The sequence below is a fragment of the Oreochromis niloticus genome, linkage group LG18, assembly GCF_001858045.2.
Source record: "Oreochromis niloticus isolate F11D_XX linkage group LG18, O_niloticus_UMD_NMBU, whole genome shotgun sequence".
NCBI lineage: Eukaryota > Metazoa > Chordata > Actinopteri > Cichliformes > Cichlidae > Oreochromis > Oreochromis niloticus.
This window is the reverse complement of record NC_031982.2, coordinates 3,088,623-3,112,141: the sequence shown is the minus strand read 5'-3', so window position 1 is coordinate 3,112,141 and position 23,519 is coordinate 3,088,623. Positions and strand designations below refer to the sequence as shown.

The 23,519-nt window shown below is 37.4% G+C and overlaps 1 long non-coding RNA gene across 3 annotated transcripts; it reads left to right on the top strand.

Annotated features, from left to right (window-relative positions):
* The first annotated feature begins 15,701 nt into the window (after positions 1 to 15,701).
* On the top strand, positions 15,702 to 20,402 carry LOC109195370 (uncharacterized). 3 transcript variants are annotated; one of them, XR_003214973.1, is made up of 5 exons: positions 15,702 to 15,917; positions 16,442 to 16,501; positions 16,598 to 16,688; positions 16,855 to 17,012; positions 20,252 to 20,402. It is a non-coding gene; the product is annotated as an uncharacterized LOC109195370 (long non-coding RNA). The 3 variants fall into 3 exon arrangements; XR_002057008.2 differs by having other exon boundaries at positions 15,702 to 16,273; XR_002057009.2 differs by lacking the exon at positions 15,702 to 15,917 and having other exon boundaries at positions 16,475 to 16,513.
* The last annotated feature ends 3,117 nt before the right edge of the window (positions 20,403 to 23,519 follow it).

The following is a 23,519-nucleotide window of genomic DNA, read 5'->3' as shown; positions in this document are numbered from 1 at the left end:
AATACAATATACATCATGAAAAATGAAAGCTGAAATTGATTCAGTTTAGTACTTTTCTCTGTATGCTCTGTGATTATAAAGGCCTTAAATTCTGTGATATATACTGTAAATGATTTTCACAGAGGTCTTAAAGTACTTAAATCACTGCTGATAGTCTGGTTGTTTATATTTTCACATGTTTTTGTGTCTGTAGGGCTGTTTGATGACGATTTGGACTCCTATGGGAGATGAGGACACACCCACATCTGTTCCATACTGCAGCCATTGATGGTGTTACAGCTCTGAGTCAGCTTTGGGCCATCAGATGCACACACTGGAAAACCAGCGCCTGTACTTCATGCAGGAGAGATGACCTCAGTGATGATTGACTCTGCATCCTCTACTTTACCTCCTAATCTCTTTCTCTTTAACACACAATTAAAATCACTCCAAAAGAGTGTAAACTTACTGAGGAAGTCTCTAACTTGTACACATTTGTACTTTTGTTTTATGAGTTATTTTTAAGAAGAGTAAAGTTATTCACAAAGTTTTTATTCTTCTGTATTTATTCTTTTGTATCATGTACCACAGTCATACTGAACTTTATAGACCTGGTGAATTGGGGAAAAAAAAAAGTCATATATATACATGAATGAATCATTCAGCTTCAGCAGTATTTCTATTCATCTTATGAATTCCAGTCTAATGTCAATTCACTGTTTGAGTTCAGTTTTGGTCTCAAACTCCAGAGAATACCACCTGGTTCAACAATCTTTTTATCTGATTATTTGCAAAACGGTTTTCTTCTGAGAGATGCTGCTAGAGCTGAAATTGAGCCCAAAGAAACAACAACAAAGTTTAGTTCCTCTGGATTTTCCATGGAAAATTGTTTTATCACTCATCCAGGTGACTTCTCCAGTGTCACGGATGAGTGATGAATGTATCTCCCACTGGAAACCATTGTGTCCAGTTAAAGTCAATCGACTTTTTTAAGGAGAGTTGTTAGATGCTGTGCTCATGAGGACAATGAGTTTTAACTTGGAGCACAATAAAAAGCTGCCATATTGGATCAACGAACAAAACACTTAATTGAGCAGAATTAAGTCAAAATGTAATATCCTCATATAATGACACTTCACACATGACCCAGCATTGTTCTAAGAATGCAAACTTTCTTATTGGAAGTTTTCACAGCTGCCAGAAAGTGACAGATTTCTGTCTGGTCTTAATGAGTGGTCGTTGCTCTCTCGTTTTCTCTGGAATTGCGGCACAGAGGATGTAACACCCATGATAAGCGCTGAGGTGTGTGTCCTTGTCAGGAATCAGCCATCCTCAGCTTCCAGGTTAAGAAAAGTGGAACCAGAAGATATTCAAATACATCTCTTCACAGCTGCTGATGAATTCTACAAAAAACAAAGTTTGTTAAAAACATTTGCAGGTGAATCACCACTGATTTATTAGTGACATCCATTTACTCAAAAATTACTGACAAGTGGATAACTAGAATATATAGTTTATAATTTCAACAATGTACTGTACAAAATGGAACTGTATATGACAAATGTGGTGTGGTGCTTGTGGAATTTTTAACAAGGGCCCTACAAAACTTTACAGTACTCATGCTGCCAAACTTCTGATGGCTAGGTGTGCAGTTCCTGCTTTAAATGCATTCACTTTTAAGATTAAGAAATCTAAGTGATAAGAGGCCAGAAATGTTTGAACTCGCTTATGAACCTACATCACTGAGGTCATCTCTCCTGCATGAAGTACAGGCGCTGGTTTTCCAGTGTGTGCATCTGATGGCCCAAAGCTGACTCAGAGCCGTAACACCATCAATGGCTGCAGTATGGAACAGATGTGGGTGTGTCCTCATCTCCCAGAGGAGTCCAAATCGTCATCAAACAGCCCTACAGACACAAAAACATGAAAATATAAACAACCAGACTATCAGCAGTGATTTAAGTACTTTAAGACCTCTGTGAAAATCATTTACAGTATATATCACAGAATTTAAGGCCTTTATAATCACAGAGCATACAGAGGAAAGTACTAAACTGAATCAATTTCAGCTTTTGTTTTTCATGATGTATATTGTATTAATAATTAAACTTCATTATCTGTATCTTTACCACACATTTGCCACACAGGTGTAGATACTGTAGGTTCAGTGAATGCTTAAATTGCACTGATTAGAATATACTGGACATCCAAAGCTAAGATTCAGCGCACTGTGTTAGAGGCTGGGATTTGATGAATTCATCATATATACAACCTTTGATCATCATTTATGTCCAGTTGAGAATGAATCTGTGCACTCACATAGTAAATGAACTGAAATCAGTAGTGTGATCTCCAGTCTTGATATAAGGAATGAGAGAACTGACAGCTGTTATTTTAATCAGCCTGTCTCAGTTGTTTTAACTCCAAGTATCACAAAGTAATGTGGTAACATCTGGACTGACGAGTTTACTGTCAGCATTTTAATCGCTAGTTTAAAGGCTGTAGGTTGCAGCCATTGCTCTAACACTGTATAAATGTAACAGGCCTCAGTGCTGGTTCTAACAGTCTGAGCTGCTTCCAGCTTTATTTGTGAAGAGCACAGCAGCTTACAAAACACGTAGCTAGCTTGTACAGCTGCGACGTAAAATTTTCATAAGCTAAAATGACCTTAAAATAACGGGGCTACGTGCGGTGATGCTAGCGTTAGCCATGTTAGCACGTTACCTTCAACAGGTGGTCAGACTGAGTAAACGGGCACTCAGTCAGAGGTTGGGCTCTCCGTTTCGCTGCAGGCTCCCTTCATTCTTCACATATCCGTGTCGAGCCGAGTGTAAATCCCGAGGCTGAACGGCCTTTGTACAAGCACACACGCTTCGTAGCAGGGCGAAGCTATGAGCTAGAAAAATCCAGGCTGGCAGACAGCCTGTGTCTGACCAACCAATCAGAGAGCTCCTTACATCCCACGGTGTGGCTAATTTGAATAGCAGCAGGATTTTTAAAATGAAGTTGTTAATCCAACTGCTAATCCACATGTTAATCCCTGAGCCAACAGGAAAGGGAAATGGATTTTGAAATGCAGTTTATTAAAGTGGAATTCGAAAAAGGTTTTTGAAATGCAGTTTATTAAAGTGCAATTCGAAAATGTTTTTTGAAATGCAGTTTATTAAAGTGCAATTCGAAAATGTTTTTTGAAATGCAGTTTATTAAAGTGCAATTCGAAAATGTTTTTATTAAAGTGGAATTCGAAAAAGGTTTTTGAAATGCAGTTTATTAAAGTGGAATTCGAAAATGTTTTTTGAAATGCAGTTTATTAAAGTCCAATTCGAAAATGTTTTTTGAAATGCAGTTTATTAAAGTCCAATTCGAAAATGTTTTTATTAAAGTGGAATTCGAAAAAGGATTTTGAAATGCAGTTTATTAAAATTAAGCACAGAATTTTTTATTTCGATGCGCGTGGCTCTTGTGGTCCTCCATAAGGTTGCCACTGGCCGTTTGCATTTTTTTATTTTCGTCTGATCACAACACAAAACACGCATCCAGGAACACTGCGTAGTATTGCTCAGTCACAAAACAAAATCAAACAAACAAAAACAGTCTATAGATATTATTGCCTTCTATCTCTATAGCAGTAGTGCATGTTTAGCAGAGTCAATACTAGTAACAATAAGCTCCTAATATGAATTGGTCAGTCACAATTTAGAGCAGTAGTTTTCATTGTCTGTATTGTACTTTCCTGATGAAGTTCTGAGAATCAAAAAAAGTGAACCAACTTCAATAGTTTCTTTACTAATAAAGCAAGTTATTCGCTTATTAAAACTAAGGTATGTACCATAGAAATCCGGTCATTAAATAAAAGGTTGCTAAAGTTGAACAATTAAGAAAATAAATTGTAAGTCTCCCTTTTATTTTCACCATGCCCATTGAATGCAAAAAACCAAACAATAAATAAATAAATAAATAAAATCTTTTAAATATCCATGTGACATTTGCTACTCTTGTTGCTAAAACATGTGTAGACCCATGTAAAACTTGAAGAAGTCTGTAATTTATATATTACTTAGTCATGGAAAACATAATTGTAACTTCATGTAGGACAGTGTCCTATACAATATTTTCCACAACTTAAAAATTGTATGCCTCTAAATTTAATGAAACTGACCCTGTTTTGTCAAGCAGATATTCTAACTTTACCCTTACATCTTTAATAGGATCTTAAACAGGTACATTGCCCCTTAATCGAATGCTGCTTTCATTAAGTTAACTTGATGCTTTTTCTAATATAAATAGGCTAATGCTGCAACAGTACTGCAAACTTATAAATAAATTAGGAGTACTTACTCTGAGTTTACAGGGACTGACAAGATACACAAATTTGGCAACATTCACTTTGGTTGTTACACAATCTATCAATCTTGTCACTTTGAGACATTCATCCAATTAAAAGTTTAGTCAGGTAAGATAAATAATTTAAGCTCATGGAATTAGTTTTTTGTATTCTGTCCTCACTATATGAATGAAATACTTGAAATATAAGGAAAATTTAACTTAATACTTATATATCAAAATGACACATTGAATCAAGGCAAGGCAATTTTCCCTCTATACCACAATTCATTAGAGCGAAGCTCAAAGTGTGTTACATTAAAGTACATATGGCAGCAAGTATCAAGAGAATATATTAAGTTAAATGCAACTAAAAACAATACTGACACTTAGGATCTGATATAGTTGAGTTATTCAGTTATAAAATTTCCACTTGATGGTAAGCAGAAAGTAAGTAGTCAGTAAGCAGACCAAACATTCTGAGGAGTCAAACCATCAAATCTTTTAAGCCTGTAAGTAGAATTTTGAAGTTGCACTGAAAACCAATAAACACACTGGAGATTGTTTTGATTGGTTATGCTGGTTTCTATTGGTTGTTTGGGTACAGGAGGAGGATGAGAATGTTACATTAATTCATCAAGTTAGAGATGAATTCTATCAGGTAGAGCTGAATCAGGTAGATACTGTAATCCCCCAAGTTATTTTCTTGGTAATAAAAAGATATCCTGGACTAGATCAAACCCCAAATAATTCTAATGCATATACACACAAAGAGAAATCAATCTGTTTTCTATTTAGTGAACACTAACCATGATTTTTTTTCCCCTAACAACGCATTCAGATAAAAAATACTTCTGTCAAATCTAAAGTTTTAGTTAGTAGTACACAAGAATATTCTAGTACTTAACGGAAATTAATTAAATACAACTTCAAATGAACAGCAATACAGTATATGACATATTACACTGTGTAATTTGTATTTATTCAACTAAAATCAAGACAACATGCAAAAGGAGTGTGTGAAAAACCCAATAATCACTGGCTTGTAGAATCACCTTAAGGAGCAATAAGAGTGATAAATGTTGTCTTTATGACTTCATCCGTTTTCTACATTGTTGTGGAGGAATTTTGGCTCACTTTTTTTTTTTACATTTAAAACATGAATTCAGTCTTGCTTTGACTGAACCATTGCAATGTCTTGATTCTTATCCTTTTCAGACATTTTGTCATAGATTTCCTGATGTGCTTGGGATCATTATCCGCTTAAATGATCCACTTTTCACAAAGATTTAGCTGTTGGACAGACGGCCTCTCTTTTGGCTCTACAATACTTTGGTATGTAGAGCAGTTCATGGTTGACTCAGTGACTGCAAGGTGCCCTGGTACTGTGACAGCATAATACGGCCAAATCATCACCCCTCCACAACTTTATCAGCTGGTATGAGGTATTTGTGCTAATATGCTGTCTGGTATTCACAAAATAAGGTGCTGTGCGTTATTGCCAAATGCCTCCACTTTGGTCTGTTCTAGAAGTCTTGTGGTTGGTTCAGAAGAAAATTTGCAGCCTTAAGCTGCGCTGCCATATTCTTTTTAGAGAGAAGAGGGTTTCTCCTGGTAACCTTTCAAAACGATCCATATTTGTTCAGTTCTTTTGTAATTGCACTGTCATGAACTTTAACATTTAACATGTCAACTGATGCCTGTAAAGTCTGAGATGTAGCTCTGAAGATTTTCGCATTTTCACTGAGCATTGCGTGGTCTTTTGGGCTTGGAGTTAATATGCTGGGATATCTATAACTTGCAACATTGGCAGCTGTCTTGAAAGGCAATCCATATTCCAGCATAAAATAAATAAATAAACGTAAAATACAGCACAAAAAACCCCAAACATTCCTGAAAGGTTTGAAATCGTTTTTCTTTGATTTTTATTTTATTTATCATTTATCTTTTTTGTTCCTACCCCAAACAATCTTGTTATCATGTTAAAACTCAGAAGTTTTTAAAATATATTTTAAAAATGTTATCACAAGTGTGTTCTTGTGAATACAAACCAAGTAGAAACAGCTTTAGGTGAAGCAGAATGAGATTAATTTCTCATGTCACATTGGGCACTTCTCCAAATGTTTTAATATTTCTGCCCCACCAAACACAGTGAAACAGTGTTTGAATTTAGTATATATGCCTGCTTTAGTTTTTAAATTGGCAGGAGTTACACTGTTTGTAAATCTGGCCAAGCTCAGTTTGATCATTACTTAAAGAACACACTGATTTTGAATCCTCTGCTAAGGATTCAGAATCAGCTCCAAATCTTTGTACCAATGCATTTAGACTATACTATGAGAAGGATGCACACATGTTAAGTAGATAAGTAGTGTTTTTATTAGTTACAGAAAAAAATGAATTTAGACCTCCATTCTTTATAGTACATCGTAATATTAAAGTTCAACACCTTTTTGAGCCGTAGCATTTGGCAAAATGACCCCCAAAAATGTTGATAATATAACTATATGTGTGTGATTATGACTTTTATAAATGCTTTGATATATAAGCATTAAAACAATTTATAATCACACACACACACATTATTTTATTCTAATACTGCATTCCTATAATTAATAATGATATGTTTTTTTCATTCTGTCCTTTGAGGACTGTCTTGTGCCAGGCAGCAAGAAAAAGAAACAGTGAGAATGTAGGACTCCCGCTGCTCTGTCTTCCTCTGCTGCATCTCTGAAGCCTTTTGCCTTTTGTCTCTTGTGAATTCTCCATTTTGAATTTGGCTATTGTAGTCTGAAAAGCATCCTGAACCCAGCTACTCCATCTGAATACAGTTTCTTACCTTATGCTATTGTGCATGGTGGGAAAAGGGAAGCAAAGGAAAGGAGAAAGACAACAGTAAAAAAGCATAAAGCATAACAAACTTCCTGGCTCTCTGGCCTACACATAATAGTTTTCATATCATATTACATGAAGAGGGAAATGCAGGCTGACAAAACTCACTGCACAGGAGAACAATCTTCTAATGTACATGCACTCTTTGGAAATGATTCCTTTTAGCTTCTTTGAAGGGAGATACTATTGTGCTGACAGAGGGGATGACCTCAGTTGCTGCTGTGGGCTGCAAAAAGATTCACACAGGGGTGTCCCCTGTGTGAAATCTGGCATCCTAACAGCTCTCTGTGCTAATGAACACAGTATTCCACCACACAACACATGACAGTACCTGCTAGTGGCCTGCTCCCCACAGAGTCGACGTTTCATTGCCAGGTTATGGGACGTTTTTGGCAGACTTTAGCTGAAATAACTGCTCAGAAGGTCAAAGAAAATCTTGGCCTCTGTAACTATTTTATTATCATTTTCATCCAAATGGTACAGGGGGTAGTGAGCACGTTAAAATTTATTAGTACATTAATTCTAAGGCATTATTTTAATTATCATAAACAAACAAGGCTATTTCCAAGAAGGTTGGCAGCCTTTGGATGCATGCTTGTCACCGGGTTAAATATAAGGAGATCTGCTGGACTTTTTCACTGTTCAAAACAGGATAGGGGTGTTTTCATTTCACTCACTATGGAGAAAATAAGAAATCCTATGTGGTTACCAGATGTTAGAACACATATCATCAAATAAATTAGTTATATAGCCCTCTGAACTAATTTTCATACAAAATGTAATTCTGTTGGACATTTGCTTCGATCTGCAAAAGCTTCATATTTGCAAAACGTCATATCAACTTTAAATAAATTTTTTCACATGCCGTCTGTGGATTTCGACTTTCATCGCTTACATTCAAACCTAAGCGTTTGAAGAGGCTCCTTCAACTTGTATGTCTGATTGAAATTTCACTCCAGTTATGGTTTCATTAAAGTGAAAGACAAAATCTAACAATGATTAAATCCAAGGTCTGTTTATTAAAAATAGACTGGCGCTTCAATATGTGCCATTTCCAGAAGGTTTACTCTGTCTCCCAGCACAGTCTAAAGAACATGATGGAGGAGATACCAGGAGACAGGCAGTTACTCTAGGAGAGCTGGGCAGGGCTGTAGAAGGCTGTGATATAGCTTCTTATTTTCTAATGCTTTGGCCAATGTGGGGGAGTTAGAACAGAGTTTAAGGAAACTTTTTACTAGCTCCTTTAGTGCATCAGCAGGAAAATCCTTCACAGAGAAGATCTTGAAGACGGGACCATCGTACGTCTGGCATAATAAAACAGACAACTTCAACAAGTACACACCGCACAAGCATTTTTAATTAGCATATGTAGGAAATCATTTAGTTTAACCATTTGTTTTGCTAACACACACATTTAATTTTTCATTACTCTTTTAATCCCCCTTTAGGTAATCAATTCAGCTTTGACTTTTTTAATGTACTTTTTAAATCAGTGTGTTGCTCTGTTTCTGTTTCTTTCCTGAGCTCATTAAAAGCTCAGTCTTCAGCTCCAGCAGTACTATTATTTATGAATATCATACTGATGAGGTACATTTTCTAAAAATCTTCTTTGATTGAATGCATGGGTGCGTCACAAAATTAAAATGATAAAGAACTTAACTACTACATAACTATGAAAGAACTTAGCTATACTCACCAAATATGTCATTTGAATACAGGCTCCAAAACCATATGTGGATGGTTTATTTGAGCATTTTATAGTCGTGTAGAAAGACTGAATTACTTCTGGAGCCAAGTGATAGGTGAAGCAAGATTTTGAGAGAAATGTTGTCCATGTCCAACAGTGAATTTTCAAAAGGATTAATATAGAATATTTAACCACAGCATGTGATAAACTGTTTATACAAGCAGGTATGATTCCTCACTGTGCTTGATGTCAACAAGCGCAGGTCAGGCTGATTTACAGATCAGAAACCTACAGCAGGTTTTACAGTTTAAGATGTTGCACAAGTTCATCATACAACGTTGTGACCAAAAACGACAGATTCCATCATGTTACAAATTCAAGTCACTTTTTTCACAGAGGATGACTCATAAAATTTATGACATACTAGGCCTAATCTAATTCAACAAAAAGGGCTCATAATAGTACAATAAAGCACTTAGATTTTTGGCAAGTTCCACTTAATGATAAGTTAAAGGTACTGTATCTTTTAAAGGTTTGGGTTTTCCAGGGTCAAAAGTATCTCATTTTAATAATCATAAATTCTTATTAAATGAAATAAATATGGAAATGTAGATGAAGTGCGGTGCTACGAGGCTATTGCTCACTTGAAACTGAAGTGGCCACACTGCAGAAGATAACTCATTTGCATGAATGTCTCATTTTGCCTTCACATACACACTTACTCACCTACGCAGACACAATCCCCTTTCTATCTCTCATCAGAGGTCAGCGCTCAGACCTACCACTTCATGCCTCATCCACAGACAATTCATCATTTCTCAGAATCTATCCTGCAATCTATGGTAAACAGCCACATCTTAATCCATGCAGGCTAAAGAGCCACATAGTATTTCCTCTTTTATCTTTTACAGCCCTGGGCATTTAGGTAGGTTTGCTGTGGGCACGTGTTTTGTGTTGTGGAAGTTTCTAGAGTGGAGATTCAGGAGATGGACAGAACTGCAGAACACTTGGCCAGTGTTCTGCTGGGCTATGTAAAACCCCACCTCTCTACCCCTTGTTTGAGTTATTTTAATGTGTTTTTTTGCACTTACATTATGTCAGTTGGTGGTATGACTCCATTCTTTGGAGTTTATGGTGTTTTTTGTCTAGCAGTGTTTTCACTGACTGGCTGAAGGACTGTCTTTTGCATGAACTGGGTCGTGGTTGAAAGCTTCCTTTTTGCCTGTCCCTCATTCTGCCTGGGAGCACAGTGGTTTAAAGGGTTTAGGAGTGTGTTTTGGGGAATTTTTTAACAATTTTTTTAGAAGTGCACATGAGGTCAGACACTGATGTTTGACGAAAAGGCCTGGATCACAGTCTCTGCTCTAATTCATCCAGGCCTCTGTGCAGTCTACTCAAATTCTTCAACACCAAATCGTGCTCATTGCTCATCTGTCTTTATGAACCTTGATTTGTACATGGGTGGGAGGAAGAAACGGGTGATCCCCAAACTGTTCAGTGCAAAATTGGCCATAATGACATGGTATGCTAAAGCATTAAGAATTTATTTCGCTAGAACTAAAGTGCCACACCCTGCTCCTAAAAAATACCTCTACACCATAATTTCCCCTCCACCAAACTTTACAGTTGGCACAATGCATTTAGACAAGTATCACTCTCCTGGCAACCGCCAAGCCCAGACTGGTCCATCGGATTGCCAGAACACATCTATACTGCTCCACTGAGTCTGGTGGTAGCGCTTGATGATGTAAGGGTTTGATGTAGCTACTCACCCATGGAAACCTATTCCATGGAACTCCCTATGCACTGTTCTTGAGGAAATCCAATCATTTAAATTGGTGCTCTCTCCTGCAGTCTGCCTTTTGTCCTGATACTCTTCTTCTTCTTCTCTTCTCTTTTGCGGTGACAGGGGATGGCTGCCCCTCCCTGAGTCTGATTCTGCTGAAAGTGTCTTCCTGTCCTACCTGAAGGTTTTCCTTCCCAGTGTTATCAACCGCTTGGTCATAGGGCTTTGTGTGAGTTTCTTTCAAATATTGTGGGTTTTAAACTATAGTCTTTATACATATATGTATATATATATATATATATATGTATATATATATATATATATATATATATATATATATATATCAGGGACGGACCGATCCAATATTAGATATCGGTATCAATCCGATACTGACCTGATCGGATATCGGAGAGAAATGAAAAATGTAATCCGATCCATTAACTATCACAAAAGCACCTCACAAAACTTGCGACATGGCGTAACCCAGCTCCTGACCTTAGCACGTCAGAGCAGTATGCGTCACGTGATAGAGCGGCTGTGGCGTGCGAGACATGTCGGCAGTCTGGTTGAGCATTTGGAGCCTCGCTACCAAACCGGCATTTCATCTCCAAGAAAACTATCCCAGAGAAGTAAAGCAAGTGTTTAAGTTCATCTCTGAATGTTTGCAAAGCACAATTTGAGCCAGAAAGAGGAAACCAGCGGCTATACAATAGCAGCACGTTTAAGCTTGATAAGCTGTTGTTAAAATTTATTTAATATTACTTTCTACACCAGGATCCTTTTCTACGTAGCTGACGGCTGGTAACTGTACAGCGGCAGGTCTAGCAAAGTTGTGCCAGGGGGGCCGATAGGGCATTAACAGGGAAAGTTCTGTTGAAGAAAAATGTTGAATCTATTTAATTATTGTAGAAAAATAATTGATTTCTGTGCATTTGTTTTACACATGCATTAAATTAAAGTTGATTATGTCGATTAAGCATCATGAGGCGGAGGGTGGGGGGGGTGGTTCCCTATTTTTTTTTTTCTGGGAGTTGACAACCCGATAAGTTAGGTTGTTTAATATTTCCACTAAGTACTCTTTAAAATACCAGAATAGGGAGGATGGTGTAGGCTTAAGTTTACAAGATTGATCAGTATTGCTGAACTTTGATTTTTTTGCATAAAGGTATAACAGAATAGCTTTAGTGTTTTGTTTTTTAAAACTTGAGTATGAACTTATACAAAATGCAGCAAAATATATTTAAAAAAAAACTGTTTTATTGATTATAAAATGCACTATATCGGATTCATATTGGTATCAGCAGATATCCAAATTTATGATATCGGTATCGGACATTAAAAAGTTGTATCGTGCCATCTCTAATATATATATATATATATATATGTGTGTGTGCGTGTGTGTGTGTGTGTGTGTATTGCCTTCAGCCAGCAGTTGTTGTGAATTAGCACGATAAATAAAACTGAATTTTATTTTCTTTTGCCAACTTTGGGTATATTGGTGTATTTTGGTGTATTTTTTGCTTTTTGAACCTGAACAGCCTTGAGGTTGCTTATGTAGTGTACTGACCTTCATCATTTTCCACTCAAGAAACTGAACATATATATGGGTTGAATGGAATATCTAAATATCCTACATGGGTTGGTCTATTATTATTTTGAATAAAACTGCAGTGGCTTTGGTGAAATATTAAATACAAAGGTTTGAATCTGTAAAAACAATAAAGAAAAGAACATCTGGTCATTAAATTTCTACGCTAATACTCTTATTTTATAACTCTGACCACCTTGCAGCCTCTATGATAGTCATTACTATGCTGTCGCAGTTTTGATTTCGGGCTTCTGTAGCTCTGACTTTTCATTTTCCTCTTTTATTTGCAACCCTGTCCTTATTTTAACTCCATCTGGTTTTTGACTTTGACTGATTGGAGATAATGAATTTTATTATTTTTGCACCACACGCTGGCTAGCTTGACATCATAAGTGATGTGATAACACAACTGCAAGCAGTGTCATCATGCTGGTGGAAACTTGCCTCTTTTAATTTTGTAGCAGTTATTTATATATTTAGCAAACACATGTCCACACAACAAAGGTATCCATGCTGTGAATAAATAGCATAGCTACATTGAGTGTTTTGTTGTTTATAGTGTATATTTAAGCATTTTCTGCTCTGAGAGGTTAAAAACTGAATGACTAATGGAAAAAATGGAATGACTAATGCAAGTGTTGTGGCTATTGTTTTTCCAAATTCATAAAATATTAAAAAAAACACTTAGATATGCTTGGATTTATTATCAATTCACTTAAGCAGACTCATAGGCGGGACTTTAACTCGGAAAAACACAGCTTTACTGCTGAAAAGAAAAATGATACAAAACTAAACTGGGGAGTTACAGGAACTAAGCACACGGAGAAACAACCAGACATGAGGGAGATCAAGACGCAGGACAGAGGGAGACGCAGACATAAATACACACAGATGGGTAATGAGGGAAGTGGAAACACACGGGGAACATAGCTGACACAAATGAACATGACACCACAGGGGAAGCAAAACTAAACACACCGAACATGGAACACAAGACTGTCAAAATAAAACAGGAAACACAGTGAGACGTAGACTGTAAGACGGCAACAGTCAAGGGAGGACAAAACACTGACACCACTAAGAGGACAAGGAGGAGCGAGGGAGGAACACGATGGCGAGGGAGAGGGCGAGAGGAGATCAAGGAACCTAGATGGTGAGAGAGCACAAGCGAGAGAGACATTACAGTTGGGGAAACGAAGGATAAACATGACAGACGGGGAAAACATGGAATGAAACTACAGGACTACAAAATCAACCTTGAATAATAAACCATGCATAAAGTAACAATTATTGGTCTCAGTATGGAAACCTGTGGACTCTGTGACTAACTTCTGTGTGAAGAAGACTATTTTCATGCACAAATTGGATGTAATCACATAGTTGTTCAAACAACTGTAGCACAGTTTCTTTAATACTAACATTGTGTTCTTATCTCTGAAATCTCTAAAAATCAAATGCTGCACTGAGGTCGAGTAGGACAAGGACAAGGTGTCTCCAGTGTCAGAGGCCATAAGAAGATCCTTTGTTACGTTTACTAGTGCTGTTTCTATGCTATGATGCACTCTACACTGTAACAAAAGTCAGTAAAATATACAGCAAAACACCGTCAAATTCCAACGGTAATGGAGCGTAAAACCAAAAACTTCCTTTTACTGTATTAAATAGATTGAATAACCGTTAATTGTGAGACTGGATAAAACTTTGTTTTTTACTGTGATAAAATGTTGAAATTATAAATATTGTCTGTGAAAACAAATAAATATGCATACATTTTACAATTAAATATTGTAATGTTGAAAATGTCTGAAAAACTTAGATTTTACGGTATTATTTGAGTAAAACTACATCTTTTCGGGTTGTGCACATTGGAATTCACAGTATAAAGCTGTAGATTTTTAAGCAAACAAAAACATTCATTTATACAGAAGCAAGATGTTAAACAATAGGGTCCACAGTAATAATACAACCAGTAAATACCATTAAAAAGAAAAAAAAAAAAGAAGCAAATATCAGCAGTGAAAGACAATAAAATTGATAGTATTTTTTTTTTATTTTAAAATTCAGATACTGATATACAGATTAAAAGTTAGGCCTGCAGTATATCATTGTTAACCTTCTGATAAAAAAAATCAACAGCAAAAGAAGATGTTAAAAATAAAGTTCATGGTTGTGAATAAAATTGATTTCAATAATCTTTTTTAATTATTATTTTTAAAACAACTTTATGTTGTGTTTCACGCCATATTATCAGACCACCTTAAGTGGGTCCGCCTTAAATTTTGAGTTTGTGTGATCGCTGTTGATTGGTAGCTAAACTGCTGGTAAACTGTGTACAGACGTTTTACGTTCGAATTGCAGAGAAAAAAAATTCTGGTAGCAACATTGTGCAGTATGAGCGAACCATTTCACCAAAAAAAGGGGAAGCAAGGCAAGATGTGGCTGCAGATCAAATTCGAACCTCCTCCTAAAGAAACAAAGAGCGACATTAGCTGTGTCCCAAAACGTCGGCTGCATCCTTCGGAGGACCCGGCCTTCGTGGTCTACGTGGGCCGGGTCCTTCGAAGACCGAGAAGGCCGGAAGTGCGAGGCTGTGAAATGGGACGGTCTAGCCTTCAGATTTGCGTCACCGCTGTGTCGGTGGAGTTTAATAAACTCGGCCGTCTGCTCCTTGCTATCTAAAATATAACAGGACACTGGCGTAAATTCTCGACCGTCTCACACTTCGGTTTAATCAGTTTTCTGTTTGACGTTTATTCAGCTGTGTGAAAATCCCGGAAGAACCCACCCGATGGATTAATAAAGTTTTATTTAATCTAATAATCTAATAACTTTGATCTCAGCCAAACCGATTTACTCCGGAACAAATAAAACACCGAAAAAAGGCAAACAATTACATTTTTAAGTTATCCGAGTGACTTATATATCATGTTTAACCTGAGTAGCAAAAGAGCGGGGGTCTGAAAACGATGAAGCCGGGAGTCCGCTGCTCTCGCCGGCTCGAGCGACCAATTGAACCCCCCGGCTTGCTATCGAGCGGTTGGGTAACAGACGTCTCCGAAAACGTCGGCACACTTTTGCAAATATGCGATGTCTTGATAAACCAAGCAGATATTTGAAGTTTACACAGCTACTTTCTCGCCTGAAAATATGTTAAAAGTTTATTTTGTGACCCAGAAAGATTAATAAGAGTAATTTTAAAACTTAGTAGCGGCCGCCATTGTTGCTAGCTGAAATTTGGCTGGGTCGCGCTATGAATTCTGGGATATGGTGGGCCACGAAGGACACACCGGACCCACCCTTCAAATTCGGGGAAATGAAGGACGCATTTGTCGGCCGCATTTGAAGGAGTCGACGAATTGGGACAGCCTTCGTTGCCTGGCTGTGACGTAATCGGCCTTCAAATGCGGTCTCCGGAGGATGCAGCCGACGTTTTGGGACACAGCTATTATATTGCGGGATGACGTCACCTGAAAATGACCAATAGCGCGGCGCGCTGCTGAGCTGTGTGCCAACCGCTCTTTTTTTCATGCAGGAGACTCAAGTTGGCTTCGCTAACGGACACAGTTTTGAACTCATATATTAGCGCCATTTATTGCTGCTTGGACCACAGCATCTTCGGAATTTGTAGTCATCCTGGCAGCTTACAATTAGTTCGAGGTGAGGTGAGTACATGCAACTTCAAGTTATCTCTGTTATAAAAATCCACCAGCCCAGCGTTTATAGATAATTTTAGCAGTTCGTTTTTTATGAGTGAGGTTGTGAATTTAGTTAGCATTTGTGAGTTGAGTTAGCATTACTGTCGCGAGGGAAGCATTGCTCTGGATTAGTTTCTGTGTTTGGCGTGCTTAATTCGCTAGGGAGGAATTACCAAAGTACATGGAGTTATGTTAACCTGTAATTTCTGTGGTAAGGTAGTTCAGTCATCAAGGGGCTACGTGCTTCATTGTAAACTGCATCGGAATGAGCCACGTTGTTTCTTTCGGTGTATTGAAGCAGGCTGCAAGCAGACATACACCAGGTATGGCGCGTTTAAGGCTCATTTTTACCGAAGACACTCTGCCCCCACCCATGTCACTGGTGTGGCGGTGGTTTCTTCATTTACATGTGCAATGGCGATGTGTGAACGTCAGTGTCAGAACTCTCTCTTTATGATTAAAAAGGTTTGTTTTGTTCCTGCCCTTTTCAGACACTGAATTTGAGCAGAAACCATAAGGATAGTCAAAGGACCTGTGACTCTCAGGAAATGGTGAGATTTCAGGTCATAATCTTTTTTTCTTTTTTTTCCATTAAATTCATTTTCCTTTTTCCCTTTACAATATTGCTGTTTTGTTTTTGTAAACAGCATCAAATGAGAGGGACAGATGAAACAGTTTCAAGACAATGGCAGGAAAAACATGCTGAAGATTGAAACAAACCTTGGCTGGAAATATTTGGTATGTGTTTTACCGTAAATCAAATTGTTGAAAAACATTCAGCTACACTGCAACACAGGGAAACTTGATTTGCACTTATTTTGTTACTTTAATTTCTTGTCTCATTATTTTTGTCAGTTATTATTGTTTATGGTGTATGCCCTTCTTGTTTTCTTTCTGAATGCAGAAGGTATCTAGCCAGTCCACAATGAAAGCTTCGTTGCACCCCATGAGTCTTCTGGCAGAAATGATGGCGCCTGTATTCTTTGGTTTCCCTAAACATCACACCCTGCCTGTTTATACGAGGCTCTTCAATTAAGTCTGCACCCAAAGATTCAATAAGAGGTAAGCAGTGGTATTATTCAAGTTTTGCTAAAGAAAGATGGACAGGAGACACTAATCTTAATCAGCCGAGCTCAGGTTCATGTCCAGGTGAGCAGTTTCATACGCTATAAAATGTAGATTGATGTAGTCTCATCACCATGCATTCAGCCATTAACTTCAAGTTCTATGATAAATCAATAGGAAACTTAAATACGTTTTCCAACAAATTATGATTGTGATTAGGGCTGCGTTGTCTACAGGGAGTGCAGAATTATTAGGCAAGTTGTATTTTTGAGGAATAATTTTATTATTGAACAACAACCATGTTCTCAATGAACCCAAAAAACTCATTAATATCAAAGCTGAATGTTTTTGGAAGTAGTTTTTAGTTTGTTTTTAGTTTTAGCTATTTTAGGGGGATATCTGTGTGTGCAGGTGACTATTACTGTGCATAATTATTAGGCAACTTAACAAAAAACAAATATATACCCATTTCAATTATTTATTTTTACCAGTGAAACCAATATAACATCTCCACATTCACAAATATACATTTCTGACATTCAAAAACAAAACAAAAACAAATCAGCGACCAATATAGCCACCTTTCTTTGCAAGGACACTCAAAAGCCTGCCATCCATGGATTCTGTCAGTGTTTTGATCTGTTCACCATAGAGCTGGGCGATAAAACGATAACGATATGTATTGCGAAATAACTTTTTCTCGATAGAAAAATTAAACTATTGCGATAGGCCTCATCTCTCTTGTCCTCTTAAAAAAAAAAAGAAAAGAAAAAAAAAGCCAATCCAAATTAAGTAGCGCAGAGCCGAACCAATCACAGCCGCAGCATCACGTCACGTGACTTGTTACGTACAGCACAAGCGCCAAGGCGCACATGTGTATTTGTTTTTGCAGCTGTGCAGCCCGGGTAATGAAGGAAATGAGTTTGCCGACTAGAGAAAAATCAACCGAGAACGTGAGCGAAGGTTACCAAAGAAAAAACAGATGGTGGTTCCGATGCCGGAGATCTTGTCGAACGGAAGGGCCACAGAAGTTCCGTAGTGTGAAGGTATTTCGGCTATTTCAAGTCTGACAAAAAACAGAGTAGCGCGCACTGTAAATTGTGCCGAAAGCAAGTCTGGAAATACAATAAAGCGGTGCATGCTCAATCTCTGACTGAAAGCGCTAATTTGTCATTCGGCTTTTGTCAGACTAAAGTAACTGTTAAAACTGTTTGAAAAGCTAAGCTATACAACAAGGAGAGATTGAGAATTTCCTTTTAGTTCTCAGTTTATTTGATATTGACAAAAGTTAGTCAATTTTGTCTGTTCTTCTGTAAAACAAACTAAGATTTATTTTTAGAATTAATATTCAGTTTCTAAGTGGAATTGACAATTTAGTCTGTTCTGTTTGTTCTATTTTGAAACTTAAACGCTTTAGCGGCTGCCTTTTGTGTAGTTTGCAATATTTGCCTTTATTTATCTGAAACTGAAGTCTCATGTTCCTTAAGTACATCTACCCTGTTGAACTTATTATGGGAAATAAATATTTTAATTAAAACAAGCTGCTGATTATTTCACATTTTACTTGTGAGCAACGGCACATTTAAATCTTACAAATATAGTTATTTGGCTTATATCATGAAATATATCGTTGTCGCCTGAAATGAAAAAAACATATCGTGATATGAAAAAATCTTATATCGCCCAGCTCTAGTTCACCATCAACATTGCGTGCAGCAGCAACCACAGCCTCCCAGACACTGTTCAGAGAGGTGTACTGTTTTCCCTCCTTGTAAATCTCACATTTGATGATGGACCACAGGTTCTCAATGGGGTTCAGATCAGGTGAACAAGGAGGCCATGTCATTAGTTTTTCTTCTTTTATACCCTTTCTTGCCAGCCACGCTGTGGAGTACTTGGATGCGTGTGATGGAGCATTGTCCTGCATGAAAATCATGTTTTTCTTGAAGGATGCACTGCTTGAAGAAGGTGTCTTCCAGAAACTGGCAGTAGGACTGGGAGTTGAGCTTGACTCCATCCTCAACCCGAAAAGGCCCCACAAGCTCATCTTTGATGATACCAGCCCAAACCAGTACTCCACCTCCACCTTGCTGGCGTCTGAGTCGGACTGGAGCTCTCTGCCCTTTACCAATCCAGCCACGGGCCCATCCATCTGGCCCATCAAGACTCACTCTCATTTCATCAGTCCATAAAACCTTAGAAAAATCAGTCTTGAGATATTTCTTGGCCCAGTCTTGACGTTTCAGCTTGTGTGTCTTGTTCAGTGGTGGTCGTCTTTCAGCCTTTCTTACCTTGGCCATGTCTCTGAGTATTGCACACCTTGTGCTTTTGGGCACTCCAGTGATGTTGCAGCTCTGAAATATGGCCAAACTGGTGGCAAGTGGCATCTTGGCAGCTGCACGCTTGACTTTTCTCAGTTCATGGGCAGTTATTTTGCGCCTTGGTTTTTCCACACGCTTCTTGCAACCCTGTTGACTATTTTGAATGAAACGCTTGATTGTTCGATGATCACGCTTCAGAAGCTTTGCAATTTTAAGACTGCTGCATCCCTCTGCAAGATATCTCACTATTTTTGACTTTTCTGAGCCTGTCAAGTCCTTCTTTTGACCCATTTTGCCAAAGGAAAGGAAGTTGCCTAATAATTATGCACACCTGATATAGGGTGTTGATGTCATTAGACCACACCCCTTCTCATTACAAAGATGCACATCACCTAATATGCTTAATTGGTAGTAGGCTTTCGAGCCTATACAGCTTGGAGTAAGACAACATGCATGAAGAGGATGATGTGGACAAAATACTCATTTGCCTAATAATTCTGCACTCCCTGTATGTATCACTTTTACATAAGTAGATTTAAGGGATAACTATTGCCAAAACGCAACCTGGGCTGTTTTTTTTGTTTTTTTTACTGTATCGATTTTGATGCGCTCAAATTTATGCCCCGCCCCCCTAGTATTCCCATTCACTGGCTATTGACCACAAAACAAAATCACGGTCAATCTCAAAAACGGCTCGTTTGTCGTAATTATGCTTTTAGATATATGTTTGTCTCGTTTACAGTTAAAAAAAAAAAACAGCCCAGGTTGCATTTTGACAATAGCTATCCTTTAAGAACTGTATATTTTACACTTAAGAAATCATTTATCATTAGATCTGTTTTTGGCAGCACGTTTTGTTCATTTCTGTGCATTTTGCTCAAGCACTGATCAAACTTTGTCCATTTTTTGCTGCAGAGGGGATCCTGCCAGTCCAAAGTGAACTCCTGATGGACATTGAAGTACTCCTGCAGAGCTTGTATCTTCGACACCATGCGCATTAGAAACTCCACTGAGTCCTTTCCTTCACCAAGGCAGGACCCAGTGACTCATTACTGTTGATAGGTCAGGGGCAGGTAATATTTTGTTTCATGTTTATTCATTCCTCCATGGATTACCAGCCATATATATGGACACATGCTGTATTCTCAAGATCTATGCTGTTTTGTAGGAATAGAGAAAATGATATGTTTAGTTTGTTTTCAAATGGTATGTCAAATTTTCTCATTGTTTATCAGTAATATTCACTACCTTGGTTATATATGAGCATCTTTAGATTTTTCTATATTTAGCGGTTGCAAATGTAAAATGTACGGTAAACCATTTATGTTCCTCATATTGTACTGTATTTTTAGCGGTAAAATACCGGCAGCTGTGGTTGCCAGGAATTTACCATAAAATGTATCTGGTCAAAATAAAATGCTGTAATTTGTTATACAATTTCACTGTGTTTTTTACTGTCAAAGGTTTTAATAAGGTTTAACATATTTCTGTTATTTTTACAGTTATTTACAATAATAGGGTCTATCCTATTACTGTTAAATTAACAACAAATTACTGTAAATATTATTATATTATAACTTTTTTTTTACTGCAAATATCCGTAAAAAGCTATGGAAAGTTGCATTTTTTACATTAAATTGCTGTATAATTGACAAATATATTTGTTTTTTTCTATCATGATTTTGGTCAAATAATACGTTGTCTACCTTAAAATTTAGGATTACAAAACCAGTATACCGTATTGTCTTTTACAGAGCCCACATTTTTTTCACGGTATATTCCTGGCAACCACAGCTGCCGGTATTTTACCGTAAATTTGACAGTGTTTTTTTTTACAGTGTAAATCCTGACTGAAACTCTTCAAATAAACCATTCGTTTGCAAATGATCTGTGTATCTTTGTCGGACATGTGCAATGAACATGAAAACAAGCATCCGTATAGACATGACTTTAAAACAATGCAACATTTTCTATTGACAGTGAACAAAAATGTGAAATTTAAAACAGATCTACTATAAGACAGCTAAAACAATGAGTTTTATTTGGGTTTTGTTATTATAATCGTGGTTCAGATTTCTTGTAGCAGTAGTAGAGGAAAAAGGTTTTAATTATTTTACTTCTTAAGAACAAAACAGGAGACAATCAAGGTAGCTACTAACTGGTGAATATAGGAGAGGAACTAACCCTTTTTTCTCAGGAGTTCTTTAATGGACTTTCATGCATGCACCATGTGTCCTGAAACACAACTCAAAATAGATTGTAAACGTGCTTAAGATGGTCCTAGACATAAAACTTAGAGTACTTCAGAATGTTTGGACATTAAATATTGATTTGATAAAAATTACGCATCTTTACTAATGAAGGACAACTTTGCAAGAGTTGAAAAAAACTGAAAGTTGACTTGTGTTATTTTTCTCTCTCATTTCATTCACTTCCCCTTTCATAACTGTGATTGTTTGAAGAAAGTGCGTTTCCTGCAGTCATACCAGAAGATGAAGAGTTTCATCGAGGGAGTAAAAGGGAAGGAACATGTCAGGAACAGAGCTGGAGCACAGCTCAGATCCCTTTTCAGTGTCACCTCAACATACAACACAAACACCACTGCATAGTCTCACTGGCATTCATCTTCCAAATCCAAAGGTGTATTTTAGTCATATTTGTCTTTCATGTGAGAAATATATTAATCCTGACAAAGTGTGAGGGGAAAAATAGTGTCTGTATCTACACGATAATAAGTTCAGTACCTATTACGGAACTGAAGTTAATCTCTACATAAACTAAGGGAAGGTGTGGGTTGGGTACCAGTTTTTGTTCCTCACCTGCAGCAAATAGCTCTTGCATTCACACTTTCCTACCATCCATAAAAATATCAGTACAAATCTTAATGTTTCGGTGTGGAGCCCATGTTTATACTTTATAAATCTGCCTAGAATGCATGAAATGTTATGTCACTGCAGGGGCAGATCTAGAGAAATGTTCTTAGGGTGGCAAAATCAAAGCCATTTCTTTACACATATGCAGGTGTTACATTCATGTATATAGTTAAAATACATCAAATGCTGTAAGTATACACATTTCATATGAACATAGTCTACATACATAAACAAATATCTAACTTAGGTTTTACACTCGTTTTATTAGAAACGATCAAATTGTTACATGCTTAAATTTACATAAAATGTCAGAAATCTGCACTGTCATAAAAAAAACCCCAAACTGGATTTATTGGTTTAATAACATTCTTTTCACCTTTTTTGGTGAAGCTATTGTTAAAAATGGCCATTCAGACAACTCTTGTGAGACTAGAGATGTAGTCCCACAAGAGTTGTAGGAATGTAGGGATGTCATTTTTGTCTTCTTTAGAAAAGTCTACAAGCTTGTTCATTGTTGCTGCAGGTCATCACATCTACATCTAGCCAGCCTAACAGCCTGCCAGGTTTCTTCTGCAAGTTTCAGCTCTCTCACCTTTATATGCTTTTTTCCCCTCTGCTTATTTCTTCTGCTACTGTCTTTGTGTTACCTCCTTCGGCCCTCCTGAGATTTATAATAAAATCTTTCACTGCTCACTGGAAGCACTCCAATCTATTCTCTCCTTGTACTTGACCCAAGAGAGGAGAAAAAAAAAACTTCTATTATGTTCAGGGCTTTTTTCTAAGCCCTGCTACCGTTTCATTCTTCTGTAGACGCAGCTATTCAATTTTATTTCATCCTATCTTCAGTATAGTTGAGCCGATGAGCATGAGGTCCCTCATATTGATCTTTAAATGGATGATGAAAAAAGGCCACTGCCTGTTGGTCAATTGGCCAGCCCTGGCTCTATTGGCAGTGTCGGCTCTGATTACAGTCCAGGGCCTGGAAACGTAATCCACTTTTGGTGGCTCTTGTCAGCAGGAGCTGTGGGGGCAAGCTTGGAATAGAACTGGAGTTCTGTGATTTTCATAGTATCTATGCAATATTAAAAAGAAACTTGTTTAGACATCTGACTTTACCCAAGCCTGTATTTTACTCATAAAGTCGAAGTATTACAGGACATAGAAGAACTAGGTGGAGTCAGGAGACATTTAACGTGTTGGAAGGATTTTTTCCTTGAGATTTTATCTGGACTGTATTAACCTGAGATCCTGTCAAAAGTCAAAATATTTTTGGGGGTGATTCTTTGTAGCCCACCTCCACTCAAGCTCTG